Raw genomic sequence first — 18,800 nt, forward strand, 5'->3', positions numbered from 1 at the left:
CTTTGGGGAATAGGCTACTTTAGGCTACTTTAGTTGTGTCATTCATTCATGCAGCTTCTGCAGTTTACAGTTCTATCCATATCCTATGACTGAAAAGGTGCTGGCTAAAATAAATGTGTTTAAAAAATACAGCCACTGGTGCTGGTGTTGTGGAGCAGTGGGTGAGGCCATTGCCTATGATGCAACATCCCATATGGGTACCAGTTCAGGTCCTGGAAGCTCCACTTCTGATCCAGTTCCCTGATCATGTGCCTGGGAAAGCAGCAGAAGATGGCCCAAGTCCTTGGGCCCTTGTACCCTTATGGGAGACCCCAATGGAGTTCCAGGTTCCTGGCTTTGACCTGGCTCACCTCTGGCCATTGTAGCCATTTCGGGAAGTGAACCAGCAGATGCAAGATTCCTCTCCCTCTCCCTTACACTTTCCCTCCCCTCCCCCCTTCCTCTTTCCCTCTTCTTGTAACTCTGCCTTTCCAATAAATAAATAAATCTTAAAAAACCCATGAGAGAGTAAATGTCCACGATGGCCTTAGAAATAAGCCCAATAAGCGTCTAAGCTGTTTTGCTTTGCACTTTAAGTCTGTTTTATAGTCAGCAAAAAATCTAGTTTGATTGTGACAGTGCTTGTGCTGGTGGAAGATAGTCTCCTCTCTACTGGGAAATAGCCTATTTGTCACATACGGACGATGGTAACACATGGGTGGAGCAGAACCTTATGTGCAGTTAAAGTGGCCTATCTGGCAAAAAGTATTTGCAAGACAAAGAATCATGGCTTGAATGGCCAGAGTGGTGGGAGCAGCAGGTGGGGTCCAGAGACCAGAAGTGGGTGTTAGAAAGAGCAATGCCCTGAGTATTGAGTGAACCTTTATCCCAAGCAGAATCTGTTGGTCAATAACTAGAAAGTGGTCTAGAAACTCGAGAGTTCAGCATTAAACACTCTCCTTAACCAGGGGTGGAAAAAGAGATGCTTACTTGATTGAGATGCCTGTTTGTTGATTATAGACCCTAACACCTTTGATGCTAATAAGAGGATTTCATTAGTCCATTCTAGGTTGATTTTTTAAAATTTTCTAATGGTGACTGAAGCCACCACAGACTCCTTGGTTACCTGTGAATCAGTGAGGTTGCTGGCATTTTCAGGAGTATTATTTGAGGGGGCAGAGCATTGTAAACTAGCTTGGGTTTGGGTATCATTCATATCTGCCTTCAAATCCTAGCCGCTGTCACTACCTTTCTGTGAGCCTCAGTTTCCTCAACTGTAACATGCACCTGATAACGCTCCTGACCACATCCTTGGAGTACAGTGGCAATCATTAGAAACTATTTTAAGAGCACCTTTTTGTGTCCAGGGCGCATAGTTGGCATTCTGTACATAATTGCTGTTGTTTTTATTTGCAAAGACACACTGGAAAGTCATAGTGATTTGTTCTAAAATGAGACTGGGTTTATATGTCCAGAAGAAGCCTCTGGAATGCCAGGATTTCTGTGTTAACTCATCCGGTTCCAGAACGGCCCAACGCTGTGGCCCCTGATGTTTCAGGGATATTGCCACCAAAGGTAGCATAGAGCTGAAATCAGTGTTTCTCACTTCACAGGAAATGCATGTCACAGGTGAGGACATTTCATCTTTTGCTGGAAGAAGATGGTCTTCTGCATTCAGCCAGCATTTAATGATTACAGTGGCTGCTGCAGGTGGGCTAACAGCTTCAGGTGGTCCTTGAATGAACAAGTGGTCTGAACTGGGGATTCCCCCACCCCTGCTGTTTGCAGCATAGGTGCCCTGTCTAGATTGATGATTGTATCGATGTTTGCATTAAAAGTGAGGTCTGAAAATAATTTCTGGATTGATAAGCACATGCTTGCATTTTCATAAAAGCTGTGTAGTGTTTGAAAAAATTTTAGTTATTTTTTTAATTTAAGGTAAGCAAATGTCATGTACTTCATACATTAAGGTTTAGGAACATAGTGATACTTCTTCCCCTACCCTCCATCTCACCTGTGCTCCCACTCTTCCTCATCCTTTCTCTCTTATTCCCTCTCTTAATTTTTAAAATGATGTACTTTCAGTTTACTTTACTCATAAGATTAACCCTATACTAAGTAAAGAGTTCAACAAATCGTAAGATGAAAAAACACTGTTCCTCAACAGTAGAGACAAGGGCTATAAATAATCACTGAAACTCAAAATATCGATTTCACACCTATACATTACATTTTTGGTATTCTATTAGTTACCATGGATCAGAGAAAGTATATGGTACTTGTCTTTTTGGAACTGGCTTATTCCAGTTACATCATTTTGTTGCAAAAAGCAGGGCTTCACTTTTTTTTTTTTTCTGGCTGAGTAGTAGTCTATACTACACACACATACACACATGCACAATTTCTTTATCCAGTCATCATTAGATGGACATCTGGATTGATTGCGTATCTTTGCTATTGTACACTGAGCTGCAATGAACATGGGGGTACAGATCACTCTTTCATATGCTGATTTCATTTCCTTTGGGTAAATTCCCAGGAATAAGATTGCTGGGTCATATGGTAGATCTATTTTTAGCTTTCTGAGATATCTCCATACTGTCCTCCACAAACTCCACTTTGGATTAGCTATATGAGTAACCTTGAGTGAATGCTGTGTCAAGCCTATTTGAATAACCTTCAGCGAATGCTTCGTCTGATCAGTGGTGACAGTGAGCCGGAGATCCCAGATAGTGGCCATTCTATTCTGAGAAAATGAAACAGCAAACTCCCCTCTCTGTGACAGCAGTCAGCTTATTTGACACCAGCCCACTCTGTATGTGGATATGTGTGTGTGTGTGTGTGTGTGTGTGTACGCAGAGCACATTCTTTGGAATTCTCCCATGGAAAAGCAAAGGAAGGAAGCTGAGGGGAGGATGGGGCGATTGCATCCTGTACCCTTCACAGGGGTGTGGCCATGACTGCCTTAGCCAAAGGGACATAATACATTATGTTTTTTTGCTTAGGATGCCTGAACAGTGATAGGACTTGATGAGAGGCGGGATTGGCTTTCAGTGTTGCTCCTAGCTGGTCAGGAGTCTCCAGGTAGAGGCCTGTGCAAATTCCACCTAGTATTTCATGTTTAGCACTTTTTTTGGAGGAGGGGGAGAAGCAAGAAGTGAAGTGAAGTGAAGTGATCTCTGGAAACTGTCAGAATCGCATTAGGACACCAGGCCCCTGTGACTTCAGTCCTGGCCACTGCAATGAATGAAGCTGCCAAGTAGGTAGGCCAAGTGCCTGATTTTTAAGGAGAATTCAACATATATCTTCTTGCTGCTTTCTAAATCTGCTTTGAAATGATGGATCCAATCATGGCCAAAGCAGAAAGAAACTCTTTGGAATTCCATGAGGTAAGCTGTCTGGAAGATCTGGGGAATGCATTCTGATTTCCTTTTCCAGCTGTTTTGGGGGTTGTAGTCCTCTTTGCCTTTTACTTTTGAAACTTCTTAAATATGGTCCTCTCTCAGCTTGGTTAGGGATAGTTAGCAAACTGTGTGGTGTATTTATGATGTTTAGTCTTGTGACAACTCGATATCAGAGATCGCTATTGTGATTAAAGCATGCGAGACTTTTAGAAATAAAATGCAGTCTCCTCACTGTGAATTTCTAGGGTCCCTCTGCTTTTAAATGGATTGCTTTAGTGTGAAGTTAATTACAGGTTCTACTTAGAAGAATGCTTTTGAAAATGGTGTTCGATTGAGTCTACATAGGACTTATCGTGGGTTATCTGCCCCTATATAATAGTGTTTGGGGACAGATTTTGAAGTTTTTCTCTCAAGGAATGAAATATTAAAACAGTTTTATTTTTAAGGTTAAATTTATATGGACATTCATTTTCTAGAGACTGTTGATTTTATGACAGTTTTATAGCAAAACACTAACTTGAGAATAAAAGCATGGTTTTAAGGTATTTTCTTGTGGCAACTGTGGCAAACTGACCTCATTTTCTATCAAGCTTCTGAATGTACAGGCAGAAACTGTTTTAATTTGTTGTGTAAAAGCCAGGGTGAATCCAGGACAAAATTTCAGTTCTATTCTAATCCCTTACAAATTAGTTTTGTCCAATGGGAATTTTTATTTAAGGTATAAATACCAATCAAAGGGGTGATGATGTTATTTTTTCACATTGAAATGTGAATCTCAGCAGAATTTCCTTACCATATTTTAGTATTCCCTAGAAATCACCTGATGGTGTAGGGGGGTCCACACAGGAAGGACTGTGGTGGTGATGTTTGGGAGGCTGGTATGCTTGTAGCACTTGCTTCATGGATCTTCCATACTCCACAGACCTCTGTCTGAGTGTGGGCCTGTGCACACTGTGTTCACTGATGTGTGTCAGCTAGTACAGGTACTCTGCCTGGCTGGAACACCTTCAGAGTGCTTACTGAAGCTGTCTTCCAGATGATTGCTAGTTTGCTTTTGTGCTTAATGATCCTGAATACACCCTCTTGCCTATCAGTTTTACTCAGTCAGGTTTTATTATTCTGGAGTCTAAGAGAAAAGAGGTGTTCAGATTACTTCATGCATTTTTAAGAATTGTATATGATTAAATAAATAAAAGATGATTGTTAAATTCTGGTGAAAAAAAAAAGTAAGTGGCCACTGGCATTTAGTACCCAAGAGCCAGGGCTTGCTAACATTCTTTCAGTGCACTGGATAGACCATCACAAAAAATTATCTAGTGGAATGCCAGTGGTACTCTCACTGAGCTCAGTTTAGTGAATGGTAAGTTGGCGATTTAGTAAAGATTCAGGGAGCAGTCTAATTGCTGGACAGAGCATTCGTTTCTGGTAAGAGCAGTTTTGGGGAGGGACCCACAAGGAGCATCCAGCATTTTGAAATTATTCTTTAGGCTCAAGAGCAAGGAATGTTTCAGAAATATTTCTCTGAAGTACTTCTAATTAACACTATCAGACTGTTTAGATGCACTTCAGCAAGTATTTGGTGCAGTTGAATATGAGTAACCCCCTTCTTCAAACAAAGTTAGATATTACAGTTCCTGATCCAGGTTGGATGAGCTCTTTAAGATCAAAGTAATAATTTACTCCTAGTAACCAATGGATGTTTTTGTGTCATGCCTTGTATTTCTTTAAAAAACTTTTTTTTATTACTATTATTTCAAAGTGAGAGTTACAGAGAGGGAGACAGAGAGACAGAAGTATTCCGTCCAATGGTTGGATGAACAAGTGACTATTCGGGCAGGCTGAGCCAGGCTGAAGCCAGGATCCAAGAGCTTTATTCAGATCTCCCACATGGGTGGCAGGGATCCAAGCACTTAGACTATGTTCTGCTACTTTTCTCAGACCATTAGCAGGTAGCTGGATCATAAGTGGAGCAGCTAGGACTCAAGCTGGCATCCATATGGGATGCCAGCAGCACAGGTGGCAGCTCTACCTGCTTTGCCACAGCATCAGCCTCCAAACATTATATTTTATAATGATTGTAAATTTCTCAGAATCTTTAACTTCAGGTGCATTGTAAAATTAACACTTTAAAGGACCCAGAATTTGATGTTAAATTATAAGTAAAAGGTATTATCTTTGAGTATCAGCATAGTATACATAGTTCTCTTTAAATAATTGGAGGATGGGGCCGGCGCTGTGTTGTAGCAGATAAAGGCACTGCCTGCAGTGCTGGCATCCCATATATGTGCTGGTTCGAGTCCTGGCTACTCCACTTCCAATCCAGCTCTCTGCGATGGCTTGGGAAAGCAGTAGAAGATGGCCCAAGTCCTTGGGCCCCTGCATCTGCATGGGAAACCCAGAAGCAGCTCCTGATTCCTGGCCTTGGATCGGTGCAGCTCCGGCTGTTGCCACCAATTGGGGAGTGAACCAGCGAATGGAAGATTCCTCTCTCTCTCTCTCTCTCTCTCTCTCTGCCTCTCTGCCTCTCTTTCTCTCTCTGTGTAACTCTGACTTTCAAATAAATAAATAAATCTTCAATAAATAAATAAATATTTGGAAGAAAAAAGTAGGATGTGTAATCTCAACTCCTTTATCACACCTGGTACATTTTTACACATAGTTCCAGACTGAGATTCTCAAGTTGAAGTCGGCATTCAATGTTCAGGTCTCATTGTGTAAGGAGATGTGAATGTCTCTACCTGACTTAAAACTCATTGACAGAATTTTAACCTTTGGATTACCTTCAAGTCAAGATCCATGGAGTACGGAAAGGCTATGTGTGACACTGTGTCGTGTTCATAGTGGCTTAGCTTATGATTACTGTTCAGTAAAAATTTTATCTTGGAGGCCTCAACTTTTGGCATATGTTGACTAAGAAAGCATAGCTTCAGAAACATATGTAAATATTCTTTTGTTTTAATTTATGTATGTTTATGAGAAATTAGAATAAAGCAAATTTTAAAAATATAACTAAGGAAATGAGAAGAGTGTGCTTTTCAGTATTAATATAAAAGTGGAGCTCCCTCTGCAAGAAGGAAGAAATTAAAATTGTTTTTTAAAACTCACAAACTCACATGTTTAATTCCTTTTGTTTTTACTTAGAAGCCTTTTATTACATGTATACAAACTTCATGCATTTCATATTTACAAATTTAAGAACATAGTGACTCTTCCTACCTTACCCTCCCATCCACACTCATTACCACCATTTTTCCTCCTTCCTCTCCTATTTCCATTCTTATTTTTTACTAAGATCTATTTTCAATTAACTTTATACACATAAGATTAACCCTACACTAAGTAGAGTTCAGCAAATAGTATGAAAATAAACAAAAGCTATTCCTCAACAGTGGAGGCAAGTGCTGTTCAAAATCATCACATCTCAATATGTCAATTTCACTTCTGTAGATTACCTTTTAGGTACTCTTCTAGTTACCACAGACCAGGGAGAACATATGGTATTTGTATTTTTGGGACTGGCTTATTTCAGTATATAAATATAATGGTTTCCAGTTGTATCCATTTTGTTGCAAATGACAGCATTTCATTTTTTTATTGCAGTGTAATATTCCATGCTGTTTGTACCATAATTTATCCAGTTTTTAGTTGATGGACGTCTGGGTTGATTCCGTATCTTAGCTATTATGAAGTGAGCTGTAGTAAACATGGGGATACAGATAACTCTTTTATATGCTGATTTCATTTTCTTTCTTTTTTTTTTTTTAGTAAATATAAATTTCGGAAGTACAGTTTATGGATTACAATGGCTCCCCCCCCCCATAATTCCCCTCCCACTCTCACCCCTCCCATCTCCTGCTCCCTCTCCCATTCCATTCACATCAAGATTCATTTTCAATTCTCTTTATATACAGAAGATCGATTTAGTATATATTAAGTAAAGATTTCATCAGTTTGCACCCACACAGAAACACAAAGTGTAAAAAACTGTTTCAGTACTAGTTATAGCATTACTTCACATTGGATAACACATTAAGGACAGATCCCACATGAGAAGTAAGTACACAGTGACTCCTATTGTTGACTTAACAATTTGACACTCTTGTTTATGGCGTCAGTAATCTCCCTAGGCTGTAGTCATGAGTTGCCAAGGCTATGGAAGCCTTTTGAGTTTGCTGACTTCAATTTTATTCCGACAGGGTCATAGTCAAAGTGGAAGTTCTCTCCTCCCTTCATAGAAAGGTACCTCCTTCTTTGATGGCCCGTTCTTTCCACTGGGATCTCACTCACAGAGATCTTTCATTTAGGTTTGTTTTTTTTTTTTTTTTTTTTTTTTTTTTTTTTTTTTTTTTTTTCCCCAGAGTGTCCTGGCTTTCCATGCCTAAAATACTCTCATGGGCTCTTCAGCCAGATCCGAATGCCTTAAGGGCTGATTCTGAGGCTAGAGTGCTATTTAGGACATCTGCCATTCTATGAGTCTGCTGTGTATCCTGCTTCCCATGATGGATCGTTCTCTCCCTTTTTTATTCTATCAGTTAGTATTAGCAGACACTAGTCTTGTTTGTGTGATCCCTTTGACTCTTAGACCTATCAGTGTGATCCATTGTGAACTGAAATTGATCACTTGGACTAGTGAGATGGCATTGGTACATGCCACCTTGATGGGATTGTATTGGGATCCCCTGGCACGATTCTAACTCTGCTGTGGGTGGTAGCGTGGCCAAGTGGTCTAAGGCGCTGGATTAAGGCTCCAATCTCTTCAGGGGTGTGGGTTCGTATCCCACTGCTGCCAGCCGGAAATTAACATGTTTAATTCCTAATATTGCCAGGTTCAGGGACCATGCACATGTATTCCTCACAGCTTTCTGAACTACATTATTGTCATTTCATAGTTTAGGGAAATTCAGTTTCAGCCTTCCCCAAAGTCATGAATCCATTAAATCAGAAGAATTAAAGTTAAACTTAGATCTGCTGTCACTGAATGGGTATAGCCTGGCAAAAGTAATGTTAAGCATGGTCTGAGGGTACTTGAAGATTGTAGAAAATGGGATTAAAAACATAGGTTTATTTCTGTGCAAAATGTTGTTAAAATCTATGTATTTTTTCATAATATGTATTTTCAGTGAACCTTTTTGAAGACCTTTCCTATTTCTCTCATCATGCCTGTAGTGCTTAATATGTCCTTAAAGCAGAAAACCTATTTGTTTTGGTAAATAGAGAGTCTGTGTGGGTTAGATCCCAGTAATAACAGCAAATATATTGTATTAAGGGCTTCACTGAGTTATTAAGTGATGGAGAATTTGGAACTTTATATTTTGACTGATTGAGGTTGAGTGTGGGAAGGTTAGATTTTCAGAGGTGGTTTGGTAGAAAAGGGAGGAAAGAGTATGTTGGAGTTGGGAGTGAAGTTAGGGGACAGTGGTTTGAAGCAGAGAGGGCTTAGAGGTGGATGAGTCACACCTCCCAGAGTGGTTGGACTGAAGCAGCTGAGGTTGGGTCACGACCTTGTGCTCTAAGGATGGATATTTATATCTGCTGCAGCACAGGAAGGATGGCGACAGGAGGAGGTCGTGTTCAGGTTATGGCTCCAGTACTTGGTGCTTAGTCTAGGCATGGAACATCATAAGCCGTCTTCTGCCCTAACACAGTCTGCTCCACACAACACCACCACAGTGATTGTCTTGGCACTCCCCTGCTGTACTCCCTCCATGGGCTTTCTGTCATCTTCAGCTTGTGGGTGAGACTGATGGTGTGGTATAGTATTCTGGTCTCTAGAAAAAGACACTAGGTTCACCCTGCACATTAATCTTATGTGCTTGGACAAACTTGTTAACCCTCTGTGCCTATTTTCTCATCATTAAAAATCTGATATTCATTTCTACCTTAAAGAGTTGTTGGAGGCTTTAATGAATTAACAAAGTTATACCAGTAGAACAGTGCATGGCACAGGGGAAACTCTAAAGTGTGTTTATTATCATTATCATTATTGTTATCTACAAGCTGATCCCTATTTCTCTTCTCCTCTGCTGTCTGCCCCATTCACACTATTCCAGCTGCATCACTTTGATGTTCCTCCTTTTAAACAGGGTTCACTTGTTCCTATTTCAGGTCTTGGTGTTTTTGTGTTTTCAGTTGCCCATAGTCCCCCTGTGGTTGATTCCCTTGATCAAGTCAGGTTTCTCTGACTAACCTATGTAAAACCTTACTCTCCTTCCCGCTTCCCCCTCCTCCCTGACCCCTGGCTGTCTTTTTAAGCCATATTGCCATGACCTGACATTATATTACATGTTTATACAGCCATTTTTTAAACAATTTTATTTTATTTATTTGAGGGGCAGTTACAGCCAGAGAAAGGGAGAGACAGATAGAAAGGTCTTCCATCCACTGGTTCACTTACCAAATGTCCACAACAGCCAGAGCTGGGCTGATCTGAAGCCAGGAGCCAGGAGCCAGGAGCTTCTTACAAGTCTCCCACTCAGGTGCAGGGGCCAAGCACTTGGGCCTTTCCCAGGCCATAAGCAGAGAAGTGGGTCAGAAGAGGAGCAGTCAAGGCTCGAACCAATGTCCATGTGGGATTGTGGCACCACAGTTGGAGCCTAGCCTACCATGCCACCGTACCGGCCCCCATCGTGGCCTTTGGGGGAGTGAACCAGCAGATGGAAGACCTTTCTCTCTGTATCTCACTCTGTCTATAACTCTACCTCTAAAATAAATAAATAATAATATTAAAAAGAAAGAAAGAAAGAATATATGTCCTGAGTGCAATGTGTACTTGAGAGAGAGACTGGAAAATTTTAAACCTCATATTTTACCAAGAGCACCTGCTTCCTTTTAACTTTTTTTTTTTTGGCACAAAGTTGATACAGCCTATTGCAAATAACTTACTCTATTTTCATAATGAGATTTGTTGGAAAGTTTTATAATAGGTAAATAAAATACAGGTTTCTTGATTGATAAAAGTAAGCCATTTGTCATGTTTCCATCTGAAGTATTATCAAAGAATCTGAATTCTGATAAATCCTCTATAGGAAGCTATTCAGTTTGGAAAAAAAAAAATCTTAATTTAGAAATGCTTAATGCTTTGAGTCTTTGTCAAGAAGGAACTTTTAAAAGATGTCCCAAAGGCCTGTAACTGAAATTTTGCAATAATGTAGTTTTAGGTGAGGCACTATATTTTTTTGTACATTAAATGACAGCTCAGCAGAATGATTTAACTATGAATGTCAATTGGAAATTCTTGTCATAAAAATTAAGAGTTTAGCTGGCGCCGCAGCTCAATAGGCTAATCCTCCGCCTGCGGTGCCGGCACACCAGATTCTAGTCCCTGTTGGGGCTTTGGATTCTGTCCTGGTTGCCCCTCTTCCAGGCCAGCTCTCTGCTGTGGCCCGGGAGTGCAGTGGAGGATGGCCCAAGTGCTTGGGCCTTGCACCCCATGGGAGACCAGGATAAGTACCTGGCTCTTGCCTTCGGATCAGCGTGGTGCGCCGGCCACAGCGCGCCAGCCACGGCGGCCATTGGAGGGTGAGCCAACAGCAAAGGAAGACCTTTTTCTCTGTCTCTCTCTCACTGTCCACTCTACTTGTCAAAAAAAAAAATTAAGAGTTTATATTAAATCTTGTTGAATAGTGTAGTGAAGCTTACCATGGAATTTGTCTTTGTTTTTCTCTGCTCTGAACAAAATAGAGGTGTATTTATTCCTTGATGATGATATTTTGTCTCTTGTGTATTTTAATAAAATAATACTAACATCTAGTTATCACATAATAATTAAAAGAATATACGAAGATGCCCTCTAGGTACCAGATATTTTTCTGGGCAGTTGGTAGACATCACTGAACAGAATAAACAAAAATCCTTGACTTCCTGGAGTTTACATTCTAAAGAGGCTAAACAATATACCAGACATTTAAGTAGATTGTGTAACATGTAAGAAGTTGATAGGTTATGAAAAAGACATTAAGGGGAGTAAAGTAGTCCAGGAATGCCAAGGGGCAGAATTGCTGCTTTAAAAGGGACTCTCAGGATAGGCCTCATGAGAAGGTGATGTGTGAGCAGGAAAATAGAAGGAGAAGGGTTGAGCCATATGGGTATCTGAGGGAAACTTCTGGATAAATGGAATGGCCAGAGCAAAGGCCCTGAGGAAGAATGCTGACTACACCCTGGAAGATATCGAAGATGCCAGTGTGGCAAGGGTGGGATGAGGAGAGAGGGGGAGGGGACATGGAATGATGATGTTAGAGCTGTAACTGGAAGGGGAGTGGACAGCCTGGTGTCCTGTAGCACATGGAAACCTTCATAAAAACTTTGAATTTTTATGAAACAAATAGGGAGCCCCAAAACAAAGGAGAGACAGATTTCAACATGTCGGCATCTCCTATGTTTGAAATTGATTCTTTTATGGGGCATATGTGAATGGTTCCATGTTGGCTGGTATTCTGCACCATGACTGAAACTCTTAGCAGGTGTTTGCTGAAATGAGTCTCACTAGTCTGTCAGTGACTTACTTGCTTGTCAAAATGAGTGTTTAAGGGAATAGTTTAGGTTCAGGTATTTTATGTCGGAAGTTGAGAGGTGTGAGTGTTCAGGCCTCCCCAGGAGTGTATGACCAGTGTCCCTGTGTGGCTCTCATGAAGTATTTCACATTTTCCAGGTGCCCTCTGGGCCGTCCCTTCTGCCCTTTACAGACAGCCTCCTGTAGAGGGAGACAGCAGTGAACCATCTCTCTCAGGCTTGGTGGTGGTGCGTGGTGCTGAATTCACCATGTGCATCCCGCTCCGTCACTCTGCCAGTTTTCCTTTCCAGAGAAGTGCTGTGGTCCTTTTTAGAGGCAGATGTCCATACACCTTCTAGTGTGCAAATGACACCAAGGTCAGACCTTGCAGACTTACTGGCTCACTGGCTCGCCTCAGCCTTTTTTGCTTTTTCTGCCGTGTACTGTGCTGGCGTACTTTATTCTCATCTCTGGCAGATGATTATCAGCAAATCTCTCTGGCATTTGTAAGGAAATACCCACTCAAGTAGCTTCAAAGCCATGTCGCCATTGGGTGTACTCTTAGTAAGCAGTCTGGTGTGCCATGATTGCATCTGTGAAATTGTCTGACATATTCCCTTCGCCATCTGGGGAGGGCCTCAGTGTAAGGGATGGACGTCTAAGGGTGATTGCGTTAGAAACTAATGCTAAGTTTCCAAGATCCTGAGGAAGTTCGTTGGTGAATTTTCATAATGCTTAGTAAAATGGATGTTCTGCCTGGTACATTCAGTGGTCAAGACTCACCTTCATCTGAAATGTGGTTCAGATCTCAAGCTCATTGCCGGAGCTTTCCTTGCACGTTGTGTAACCTACCTAACACGTTTGGCAAATTTGCACTTTGTTAACATGTAGGCAGTTGCTGTGCAGGTGTGTTCTTCACTGAGGTCTAAAACATTCCAGTTAATGAAAATTATACCTTAGTATTCCTCACCAAATCCTAGACAGGGAATTCAGTCCCTCAGGGTAGCCAGGATAAATTGGGCTTCCTTATATCCAGTGTCACGATACAGTTTTCAGTTTGTATCCAAATGGTGATGGAAAATCAATTTAGATATTCATACCAATTTCTTGAGAAAATGTAGAGAGAAGGTGACATTGCTATAAACCAAAAGAAAATTTGTAAGCAGAGCTTTCATTTACTTGGCACAATCGGCCAATGCCATCTTTTTGACAAAATTCCTCATCTGTTTTCAGCTCTGTTGGGTTGATTTGTAGGAAGGTGGAAATGCGAATACTTTTGTTTCTATTTTATCTCTAGTACTTTAAAAGGGTTTTGGAGATATTAATAGAGACACTGAAATGTTTCCTAATCCAAACAGGTAAAGCTGCTGCCTGTGACACTGGCACTTCACATGGCACCAGTTTGTGTCCTGGCTGCATCAGTTCTGATCCAGCTCCCTGTGAATGATGTCAGAAAAGCATAAGGAGATGACTTAAGTGTGTGCGTCCCCACCATCCATGTGGGAGACCTAAATGAAGCTCCTGGCTCCTGGCTTAGGCATTGTGGCATCTTGGGCATGAACCAACAGATGGAAGATCTCTCTCTCTCAAAATAAATTAAAAAAAATTGTATTCAGTAGAATAACAAGTCTATTAAAATGTCAGGTCTCCTTAATTTTATTCTTTCTTTGGGCCAATTTACTTTGCATGTCATTTACAATTTTTTTATTTATTTATTTTTTGACAGGTAGAGTGGACAGTGAGAGAGAGAGACAGAGAGAAAGGTCTTCCTTTTGCTGTTGGTTCACCCTCCAATGGCTGCCGCAGCCGGCACGCTGCAGCTGGCACACTGCGCTGATCCGATGGCAGGAGCCAGGTACTTATCCTGGTCTCCCATGGGGTGCAGGGCCCAAGAACTTGGGCCATCCTCCACTGCACTCCCGGGCCACAGCAGAGAGCTGGCCTGGAAGAGGGACAACCGGGACAGAATCCGGTGCCCCGACTGGGACTAGAACCCGGTGTGCCGGCGCCGCAAGGCGGAGGATTAGCCTAGTGTGCCGGCGCCGCAAGGCGGAGGATTAGCCTAGTGAGCCGCGGCGCTGGCTCCTACTCTTATATTTACCAGAGATCACTTTTCAGTTAAATTACAAGGAAAAATAATATTTTAAAAATAATTTCACACCCATCTCTCTGTATGAAAAAATTATAAGGAAAATTTTGAAAAAAATTAAAAGTCTTTATGTTTACATTTTAAATTTTGTGGTATTTAAAAAATCATTATTTTATTTTTTAAAAAATTGTTGTTTGCAATCATATTGCAGATTAAGATAATACAACTCTTCCAAGTAAGCAAAAGGTAGTGTCTCAGGACCTATGCAGCAATGATAACTTTTGCTGCTGAATTCAGCTTTAAATATGGCTAATTGTATTTCTTCTGATGACCAATCATAGAACAAAAAATATAAATCCTGAGAGATTAAAAAAGTATAGGAAATGAAGGGAAATGTGATGAGTGATGTAGACTTACAGATCTCACAAAGGATATCTCCATTAGCATCTCCCAAAGACCCTTCTGACTTAACAGATACAGGGCCAAATTAATCATGGGCTATCACAGGAAGCACTAATCATTCATTTTTCCATTCTTTAAAACAAAATATGTTCACCTCTGTCATAGCACTCTTTGTGTTACATTTTATCTATGAGCCAATCATTTCCCACTGTGCTGTCAGCTCCTACGGCAGGAAAGAAATATTCTCTTAGTTGGCAGTTGATAAATGGCTGCTAAGTGAATGAATGATTGAATGAATTGACAAGCTAAGAAACATGAAAGACAGCTGATGTGCATGGGCCCAGCATAGCTGTGGTTGTTCAGTTTCCCTGAAAATAACCAGGAAGCAGAATTTTCCTAAGTGTAGTTCTTATGTAGTATCTATACCAAAATCACCTTGTTGGGGTGCTTGTGAAAATTCAGGTTCTTGTATTTGGGCTCAAGCCTGCTGAATCAAAAGCTCTGGAAGAACAGCACAGGAATTAGCATTTTAAAGACGCCCTTAAGAGATTGTGAATAATGGAGTTGGACAGTCATTGTCAAGGAGGATCAATAAACTAAAAGAGAAGAGAGCCAGTGATGATTGGTGACAGTGAATGTGCAGATACTTCTAAGTCTTCTTATATATAGATTTTGTTAAGGATCCATACTTGTTTTCCTAAAATTTGTATGATTTGAATTATGGAAAAGGGCCATATTTCTCATTTAACAAAACTCTAAAAAAGTTCTCTGAGCATGCATGCGCGTGCACACACACACGCGCACACACACACAGAATTGATAAAGAAAGTTGTATGTAGTGTAATCTTATATCTCCTTTATTTTCTGGGTCCAGACACTTTGTTCTCCCTTAGAGAGGCAGATTTAACAGAAATAATTCAGGTATTAATAACAGGACTAATTGGCATAGCCCTAAAGAATAAATTTTTAAAACTAAAAAAAAAATCACTTTGGGAAAATATTGCTAAAGTATAGCCATGGTCAAGATTATTGAATTTCCTTAATCATGGTCCCATGATATTTACAAATAGTTATGACAGTTATATTAGGATTTTAGAGCTATGTGTATATGCTCATGTGAGTGTGTATTTTGCCTTTTTTTTTTTTTTTAAATTTATTTGACAGGTAGAGTTACAGACAGAGAGAGAGGGACAGAGAGAAAGGTTCTCCCTCCGTTGGTTCACTCCCCAAATGGCCACCACAGCTGTTGCTGCCGTGATCTGAAGCTAGGAGCCAGGCACTTCTTCCTGGTCTCCTATGTGGGTGCAGGGACCCAAGTACCCGGGCCATCCTCTACTGCCCTCCTGGGCCACAGCAGAGGGCTGGACTGGAAGAGGAGCAGCTGGGACTAGAACCTGACGCCCATATGGGATGCTGGCGCTGCCGGTGGAGGATTAACTAAGTGAACCATGGTGCTGGCCCCATTTGCTTCTTTATTTAGAGAAAATGTATGCCCAGCTAGACTTAGAACAATGAATACATGTGAAACATGAAAGGATAAGCTTTGTATATACCCTACCAATTGAAACTAAATTTAAAGAAAGAATTTAGATATATATTTTAAACATTTTCAGCAAAATGTTACTTAAGTGTCCAGAATAGACACCCCTAGAGTATAGACTCAACTTCAGCTGAAAAAATTGACAATTTAATCCTAGTAGAAAGGGAGGTAGAATTGAGGATGGGAGAGGAGTAAAGAAGACAGCAGTTAAAGAACAAAGACAGGATCAGCAGCAGGTGCCTTGTGAAAGATGAGAAGTTTTGAGATTGAGTATAAGGTCTTAAAGAAGAGGTTAAAGATTAAGGGGAGAAAAGTGGTTGGTGGAGGATGGTGTAAAGGGCTACCACTCTGCGGAAGTCAAGCAGTAGGTATTGATCAAGAAAAGATGATAGGGAGACTGAGATACCAAAGGAGTCCAGGCCTGTTGTCCTCCATGATTGGAATGCTGTAAGTTGCACAGGATCTGTCCTGCTCCAAGTTAGAGAGTGGAAATGGAGATAAGGATTGTGAAGTTAGTGGGATAGTTTTGGAATAATTCGTAAGGGAAATAGGGAAAGGAAGTGACCGAGTGTAAATGAAACAACAGATAATTTGCTTTAAAGACTAACGGCACTTCTTTGATCTGTCAAAATCTTTACTCAGTTAAAAGAAAACATAGAGGTGTAATACCTTCTATATAATACTTGTAAGAGATGTTGAATTCTTTCTTTAGCATACCATCTTATTCTGAGTTATTGTTTTTATTTTGAGATTGGGCAGTTTTTAAAAAAACAAATCATCTCATATAAGTGTTACATGAAAGTAAAGAAGAATTCGTACCATCTAATAAAAAGGTATTTGTCCTCAGAAATCCATGAAAAATAACTCTAAGCAGAGAAATGCTATTAAAGTAAAAGTATTCTTAGGCTAGACTATAATTGACTACTACCTGAAGGAAAGTGTTAATCTGCTAACAAAAAAAAAAAAAAAAAAAAAAAAGGTTGGGGTGAGCCTTGTAGCAGAGTGAGTTAAGCCTTTGCTTGAGATACCCACATTCCATATTGGAGGAAGTGTTGGGAATAGAGTCCCACCCGTTTCCAATCCAGCTTCCTGCTAACATACCTGGGAGGTAGCAGAGGATGGCCAAGTATTAGAGTTTCTGCTATTCGTGAAGGAGACCCTAATGGAGTTCCTGGCTCCTGGTTCCTGGCTTAAACCTAGCCCAACCCCACCTTTTGAAGACATTTGGGGAATCAACGGGCAGATTGAAGATTGATCACACTCCTCCCTTCTCTCTATTCCTTCCAAATATATATAAAAAAATCTTCTTTAAAAAGTTTTATTCTGAAGTAGCAATTAAAATTGCTATTCTTAGAACAGAGAAAAGGAATAAGTCATCCTAGACATTCTTTAGTATGGTATACCTGAAACTGTCCCGGGCTCTGCTACCAGCAGTAGGAACAGCAGTAGTGGTTGGGGTTGTGGTGGTCATATCAAAATAATTTGAATTATTTGTGCCCTTAAACTGGTTTATTTCTAGGTACTTTATATTTGCATTGAAGGGTGTCTTGGTGGCACAAATGTTTGTATCAGTCAAGAATGATGAATTATCAGTTCTTCAGTTCTATAACCTATCAAAGAAAATTTTCAATCTATCATATCTAGAATATTAATCAGCATGGATATATGCTACTTGGCAAACATTGTGGTTGGTTGGGAACAAGACAGAAGCTTTCCTTCTCCATGAAGGCTGAAAGATTGTCCTATGCTGTGGCCTTTAGACTTTTTTTTATAAAAGATTTATTTATTCATTTGAAGGGCATACACACACACACACACACACACACACACAGAGAGAGAGAGAGAGAGAGAGAGAGAGAGAGAGAGAGATGTTCTGTCCTCTGGTTCACTCTCCAAATGGCTCTTAAAGCCAGGGCTGGACCAGTCTGAAGCTGGGAGCCAGGAACACTGTCCGAGTCTCCCACATGTGAGGCAGGAACTCAAGTAATTGAACCATCATCTCCTGTTCCCTGCATTGATAGGGAGCTGAGTTGGAAGCAGAGTAGCTAGGACTCAAATTGGTACTCTTATATGGAATGTGAGTGCCCCAACCAGCTGTGTCACAATGCTGACCACTGAACTTGGTTTTTCAAATTAGAGCAAGCATATCATGCTTTTGCTGTGAGACTGCTTATCCAAATTCTGACCTATTTTTCATCGTAAATGGAACATTTATGTTCTCTATTAATTTGTGCACTCATGGTATATTTTAGACACTTGGCTTCAAAGGGCCAGCCTTTATTTCTTTAGATGTCCTACATTAAACCAAATGGAGTTTTCAACATAGCCTATGAACGAACTAGGGGAATTGAAGTCAGGAGTTCATAGTTTATATGCCAACCCACAGGAGCTGGACTCATAATTATAGGTCTGTTTCTCAGTAAAGGGTCTGGGAAGGAAGCCTGCGTCACTGGTTCTGTCTTACATCCTGCATCTGAGCCAAGATATTCAGGCAATGTGAGATTTCTACACTGGAGTGAATGTGACTGACAAAGAGAGTGATTTTAGTGATCCTCTTGGAACAAGAGATGTCACGTTCTGTGTCCAAGCTCCCTTCTGGGACCCTGTGAGGGCTTCAGTTGAGCCTCAGGGATTCCCTCTGTCTAGGGCTCTGGACTCTGACATTTATGTTCCTTATCCATTGTTGCTGGTCTATTTTGTTTCTACTCCTCAGTGGTCAATCTCCCCAAAATTGTTCTATCAAAAATGGCTTAACAGAGAAAGAGTTCAGTAATACCAACAGTGCAAATATCTTACAATGAGGCCACATTAACACAAGCGATTTTCTTACCCTTGGCCTTTGTTATAATGGTCCTAGAGCTTGTTCCTTAAAATCAGAGCTTGAGCTGTCTCTTCTTT

At 40.7% G+C, this 18,800-nt stretch overlaps 1 protein-coding gene across 8 annotated transcripts in view; it reads left to right on the forward strand.

Moving 5' to 3' along the window:
* Positions 1-18,800, forward strand: part of HECW2 (HECT, C2 and WW domain containing E3 ubiquitin protein ligase 2) — a 452,881-nt gene that overhangs the window by 266,801 nt on the left and 167,280 nt on the right. The window contains exon 1 of one of the 8 annotated variants that reach the window (XM_008258860.5): positions 2,936-3,368. The exons of 6 other annotated variants lie outside the window; for them this stretch is intronic. The gene's annotated coding sequence lies outside the window, so the exon portion shown is untranslated. Of the gene's footprint in view, positions 1-2,935; positions 3,369-18,800 lie in introns of those variants that run through there. One more of the 8 variants, XM_070070445.2, reaches the window with a different exon arrangement.

This window comes from Oryctolagus cuniculus, chromosome 3 (assembly GCF_051225735.1).
Source record: "Oryctolagus cuniculus isolate XC-2025 breed Fujian yellow rabbit chromosome 3, ASM5122573v1, whole genome shotgun sequence".
Lineage (NCBI taxonomy): Eukaryota > Metazoa > Chordata > Mammalia > Lagomorpha > Leporidae > Oryctolagus > Oryctolagus cuniculus.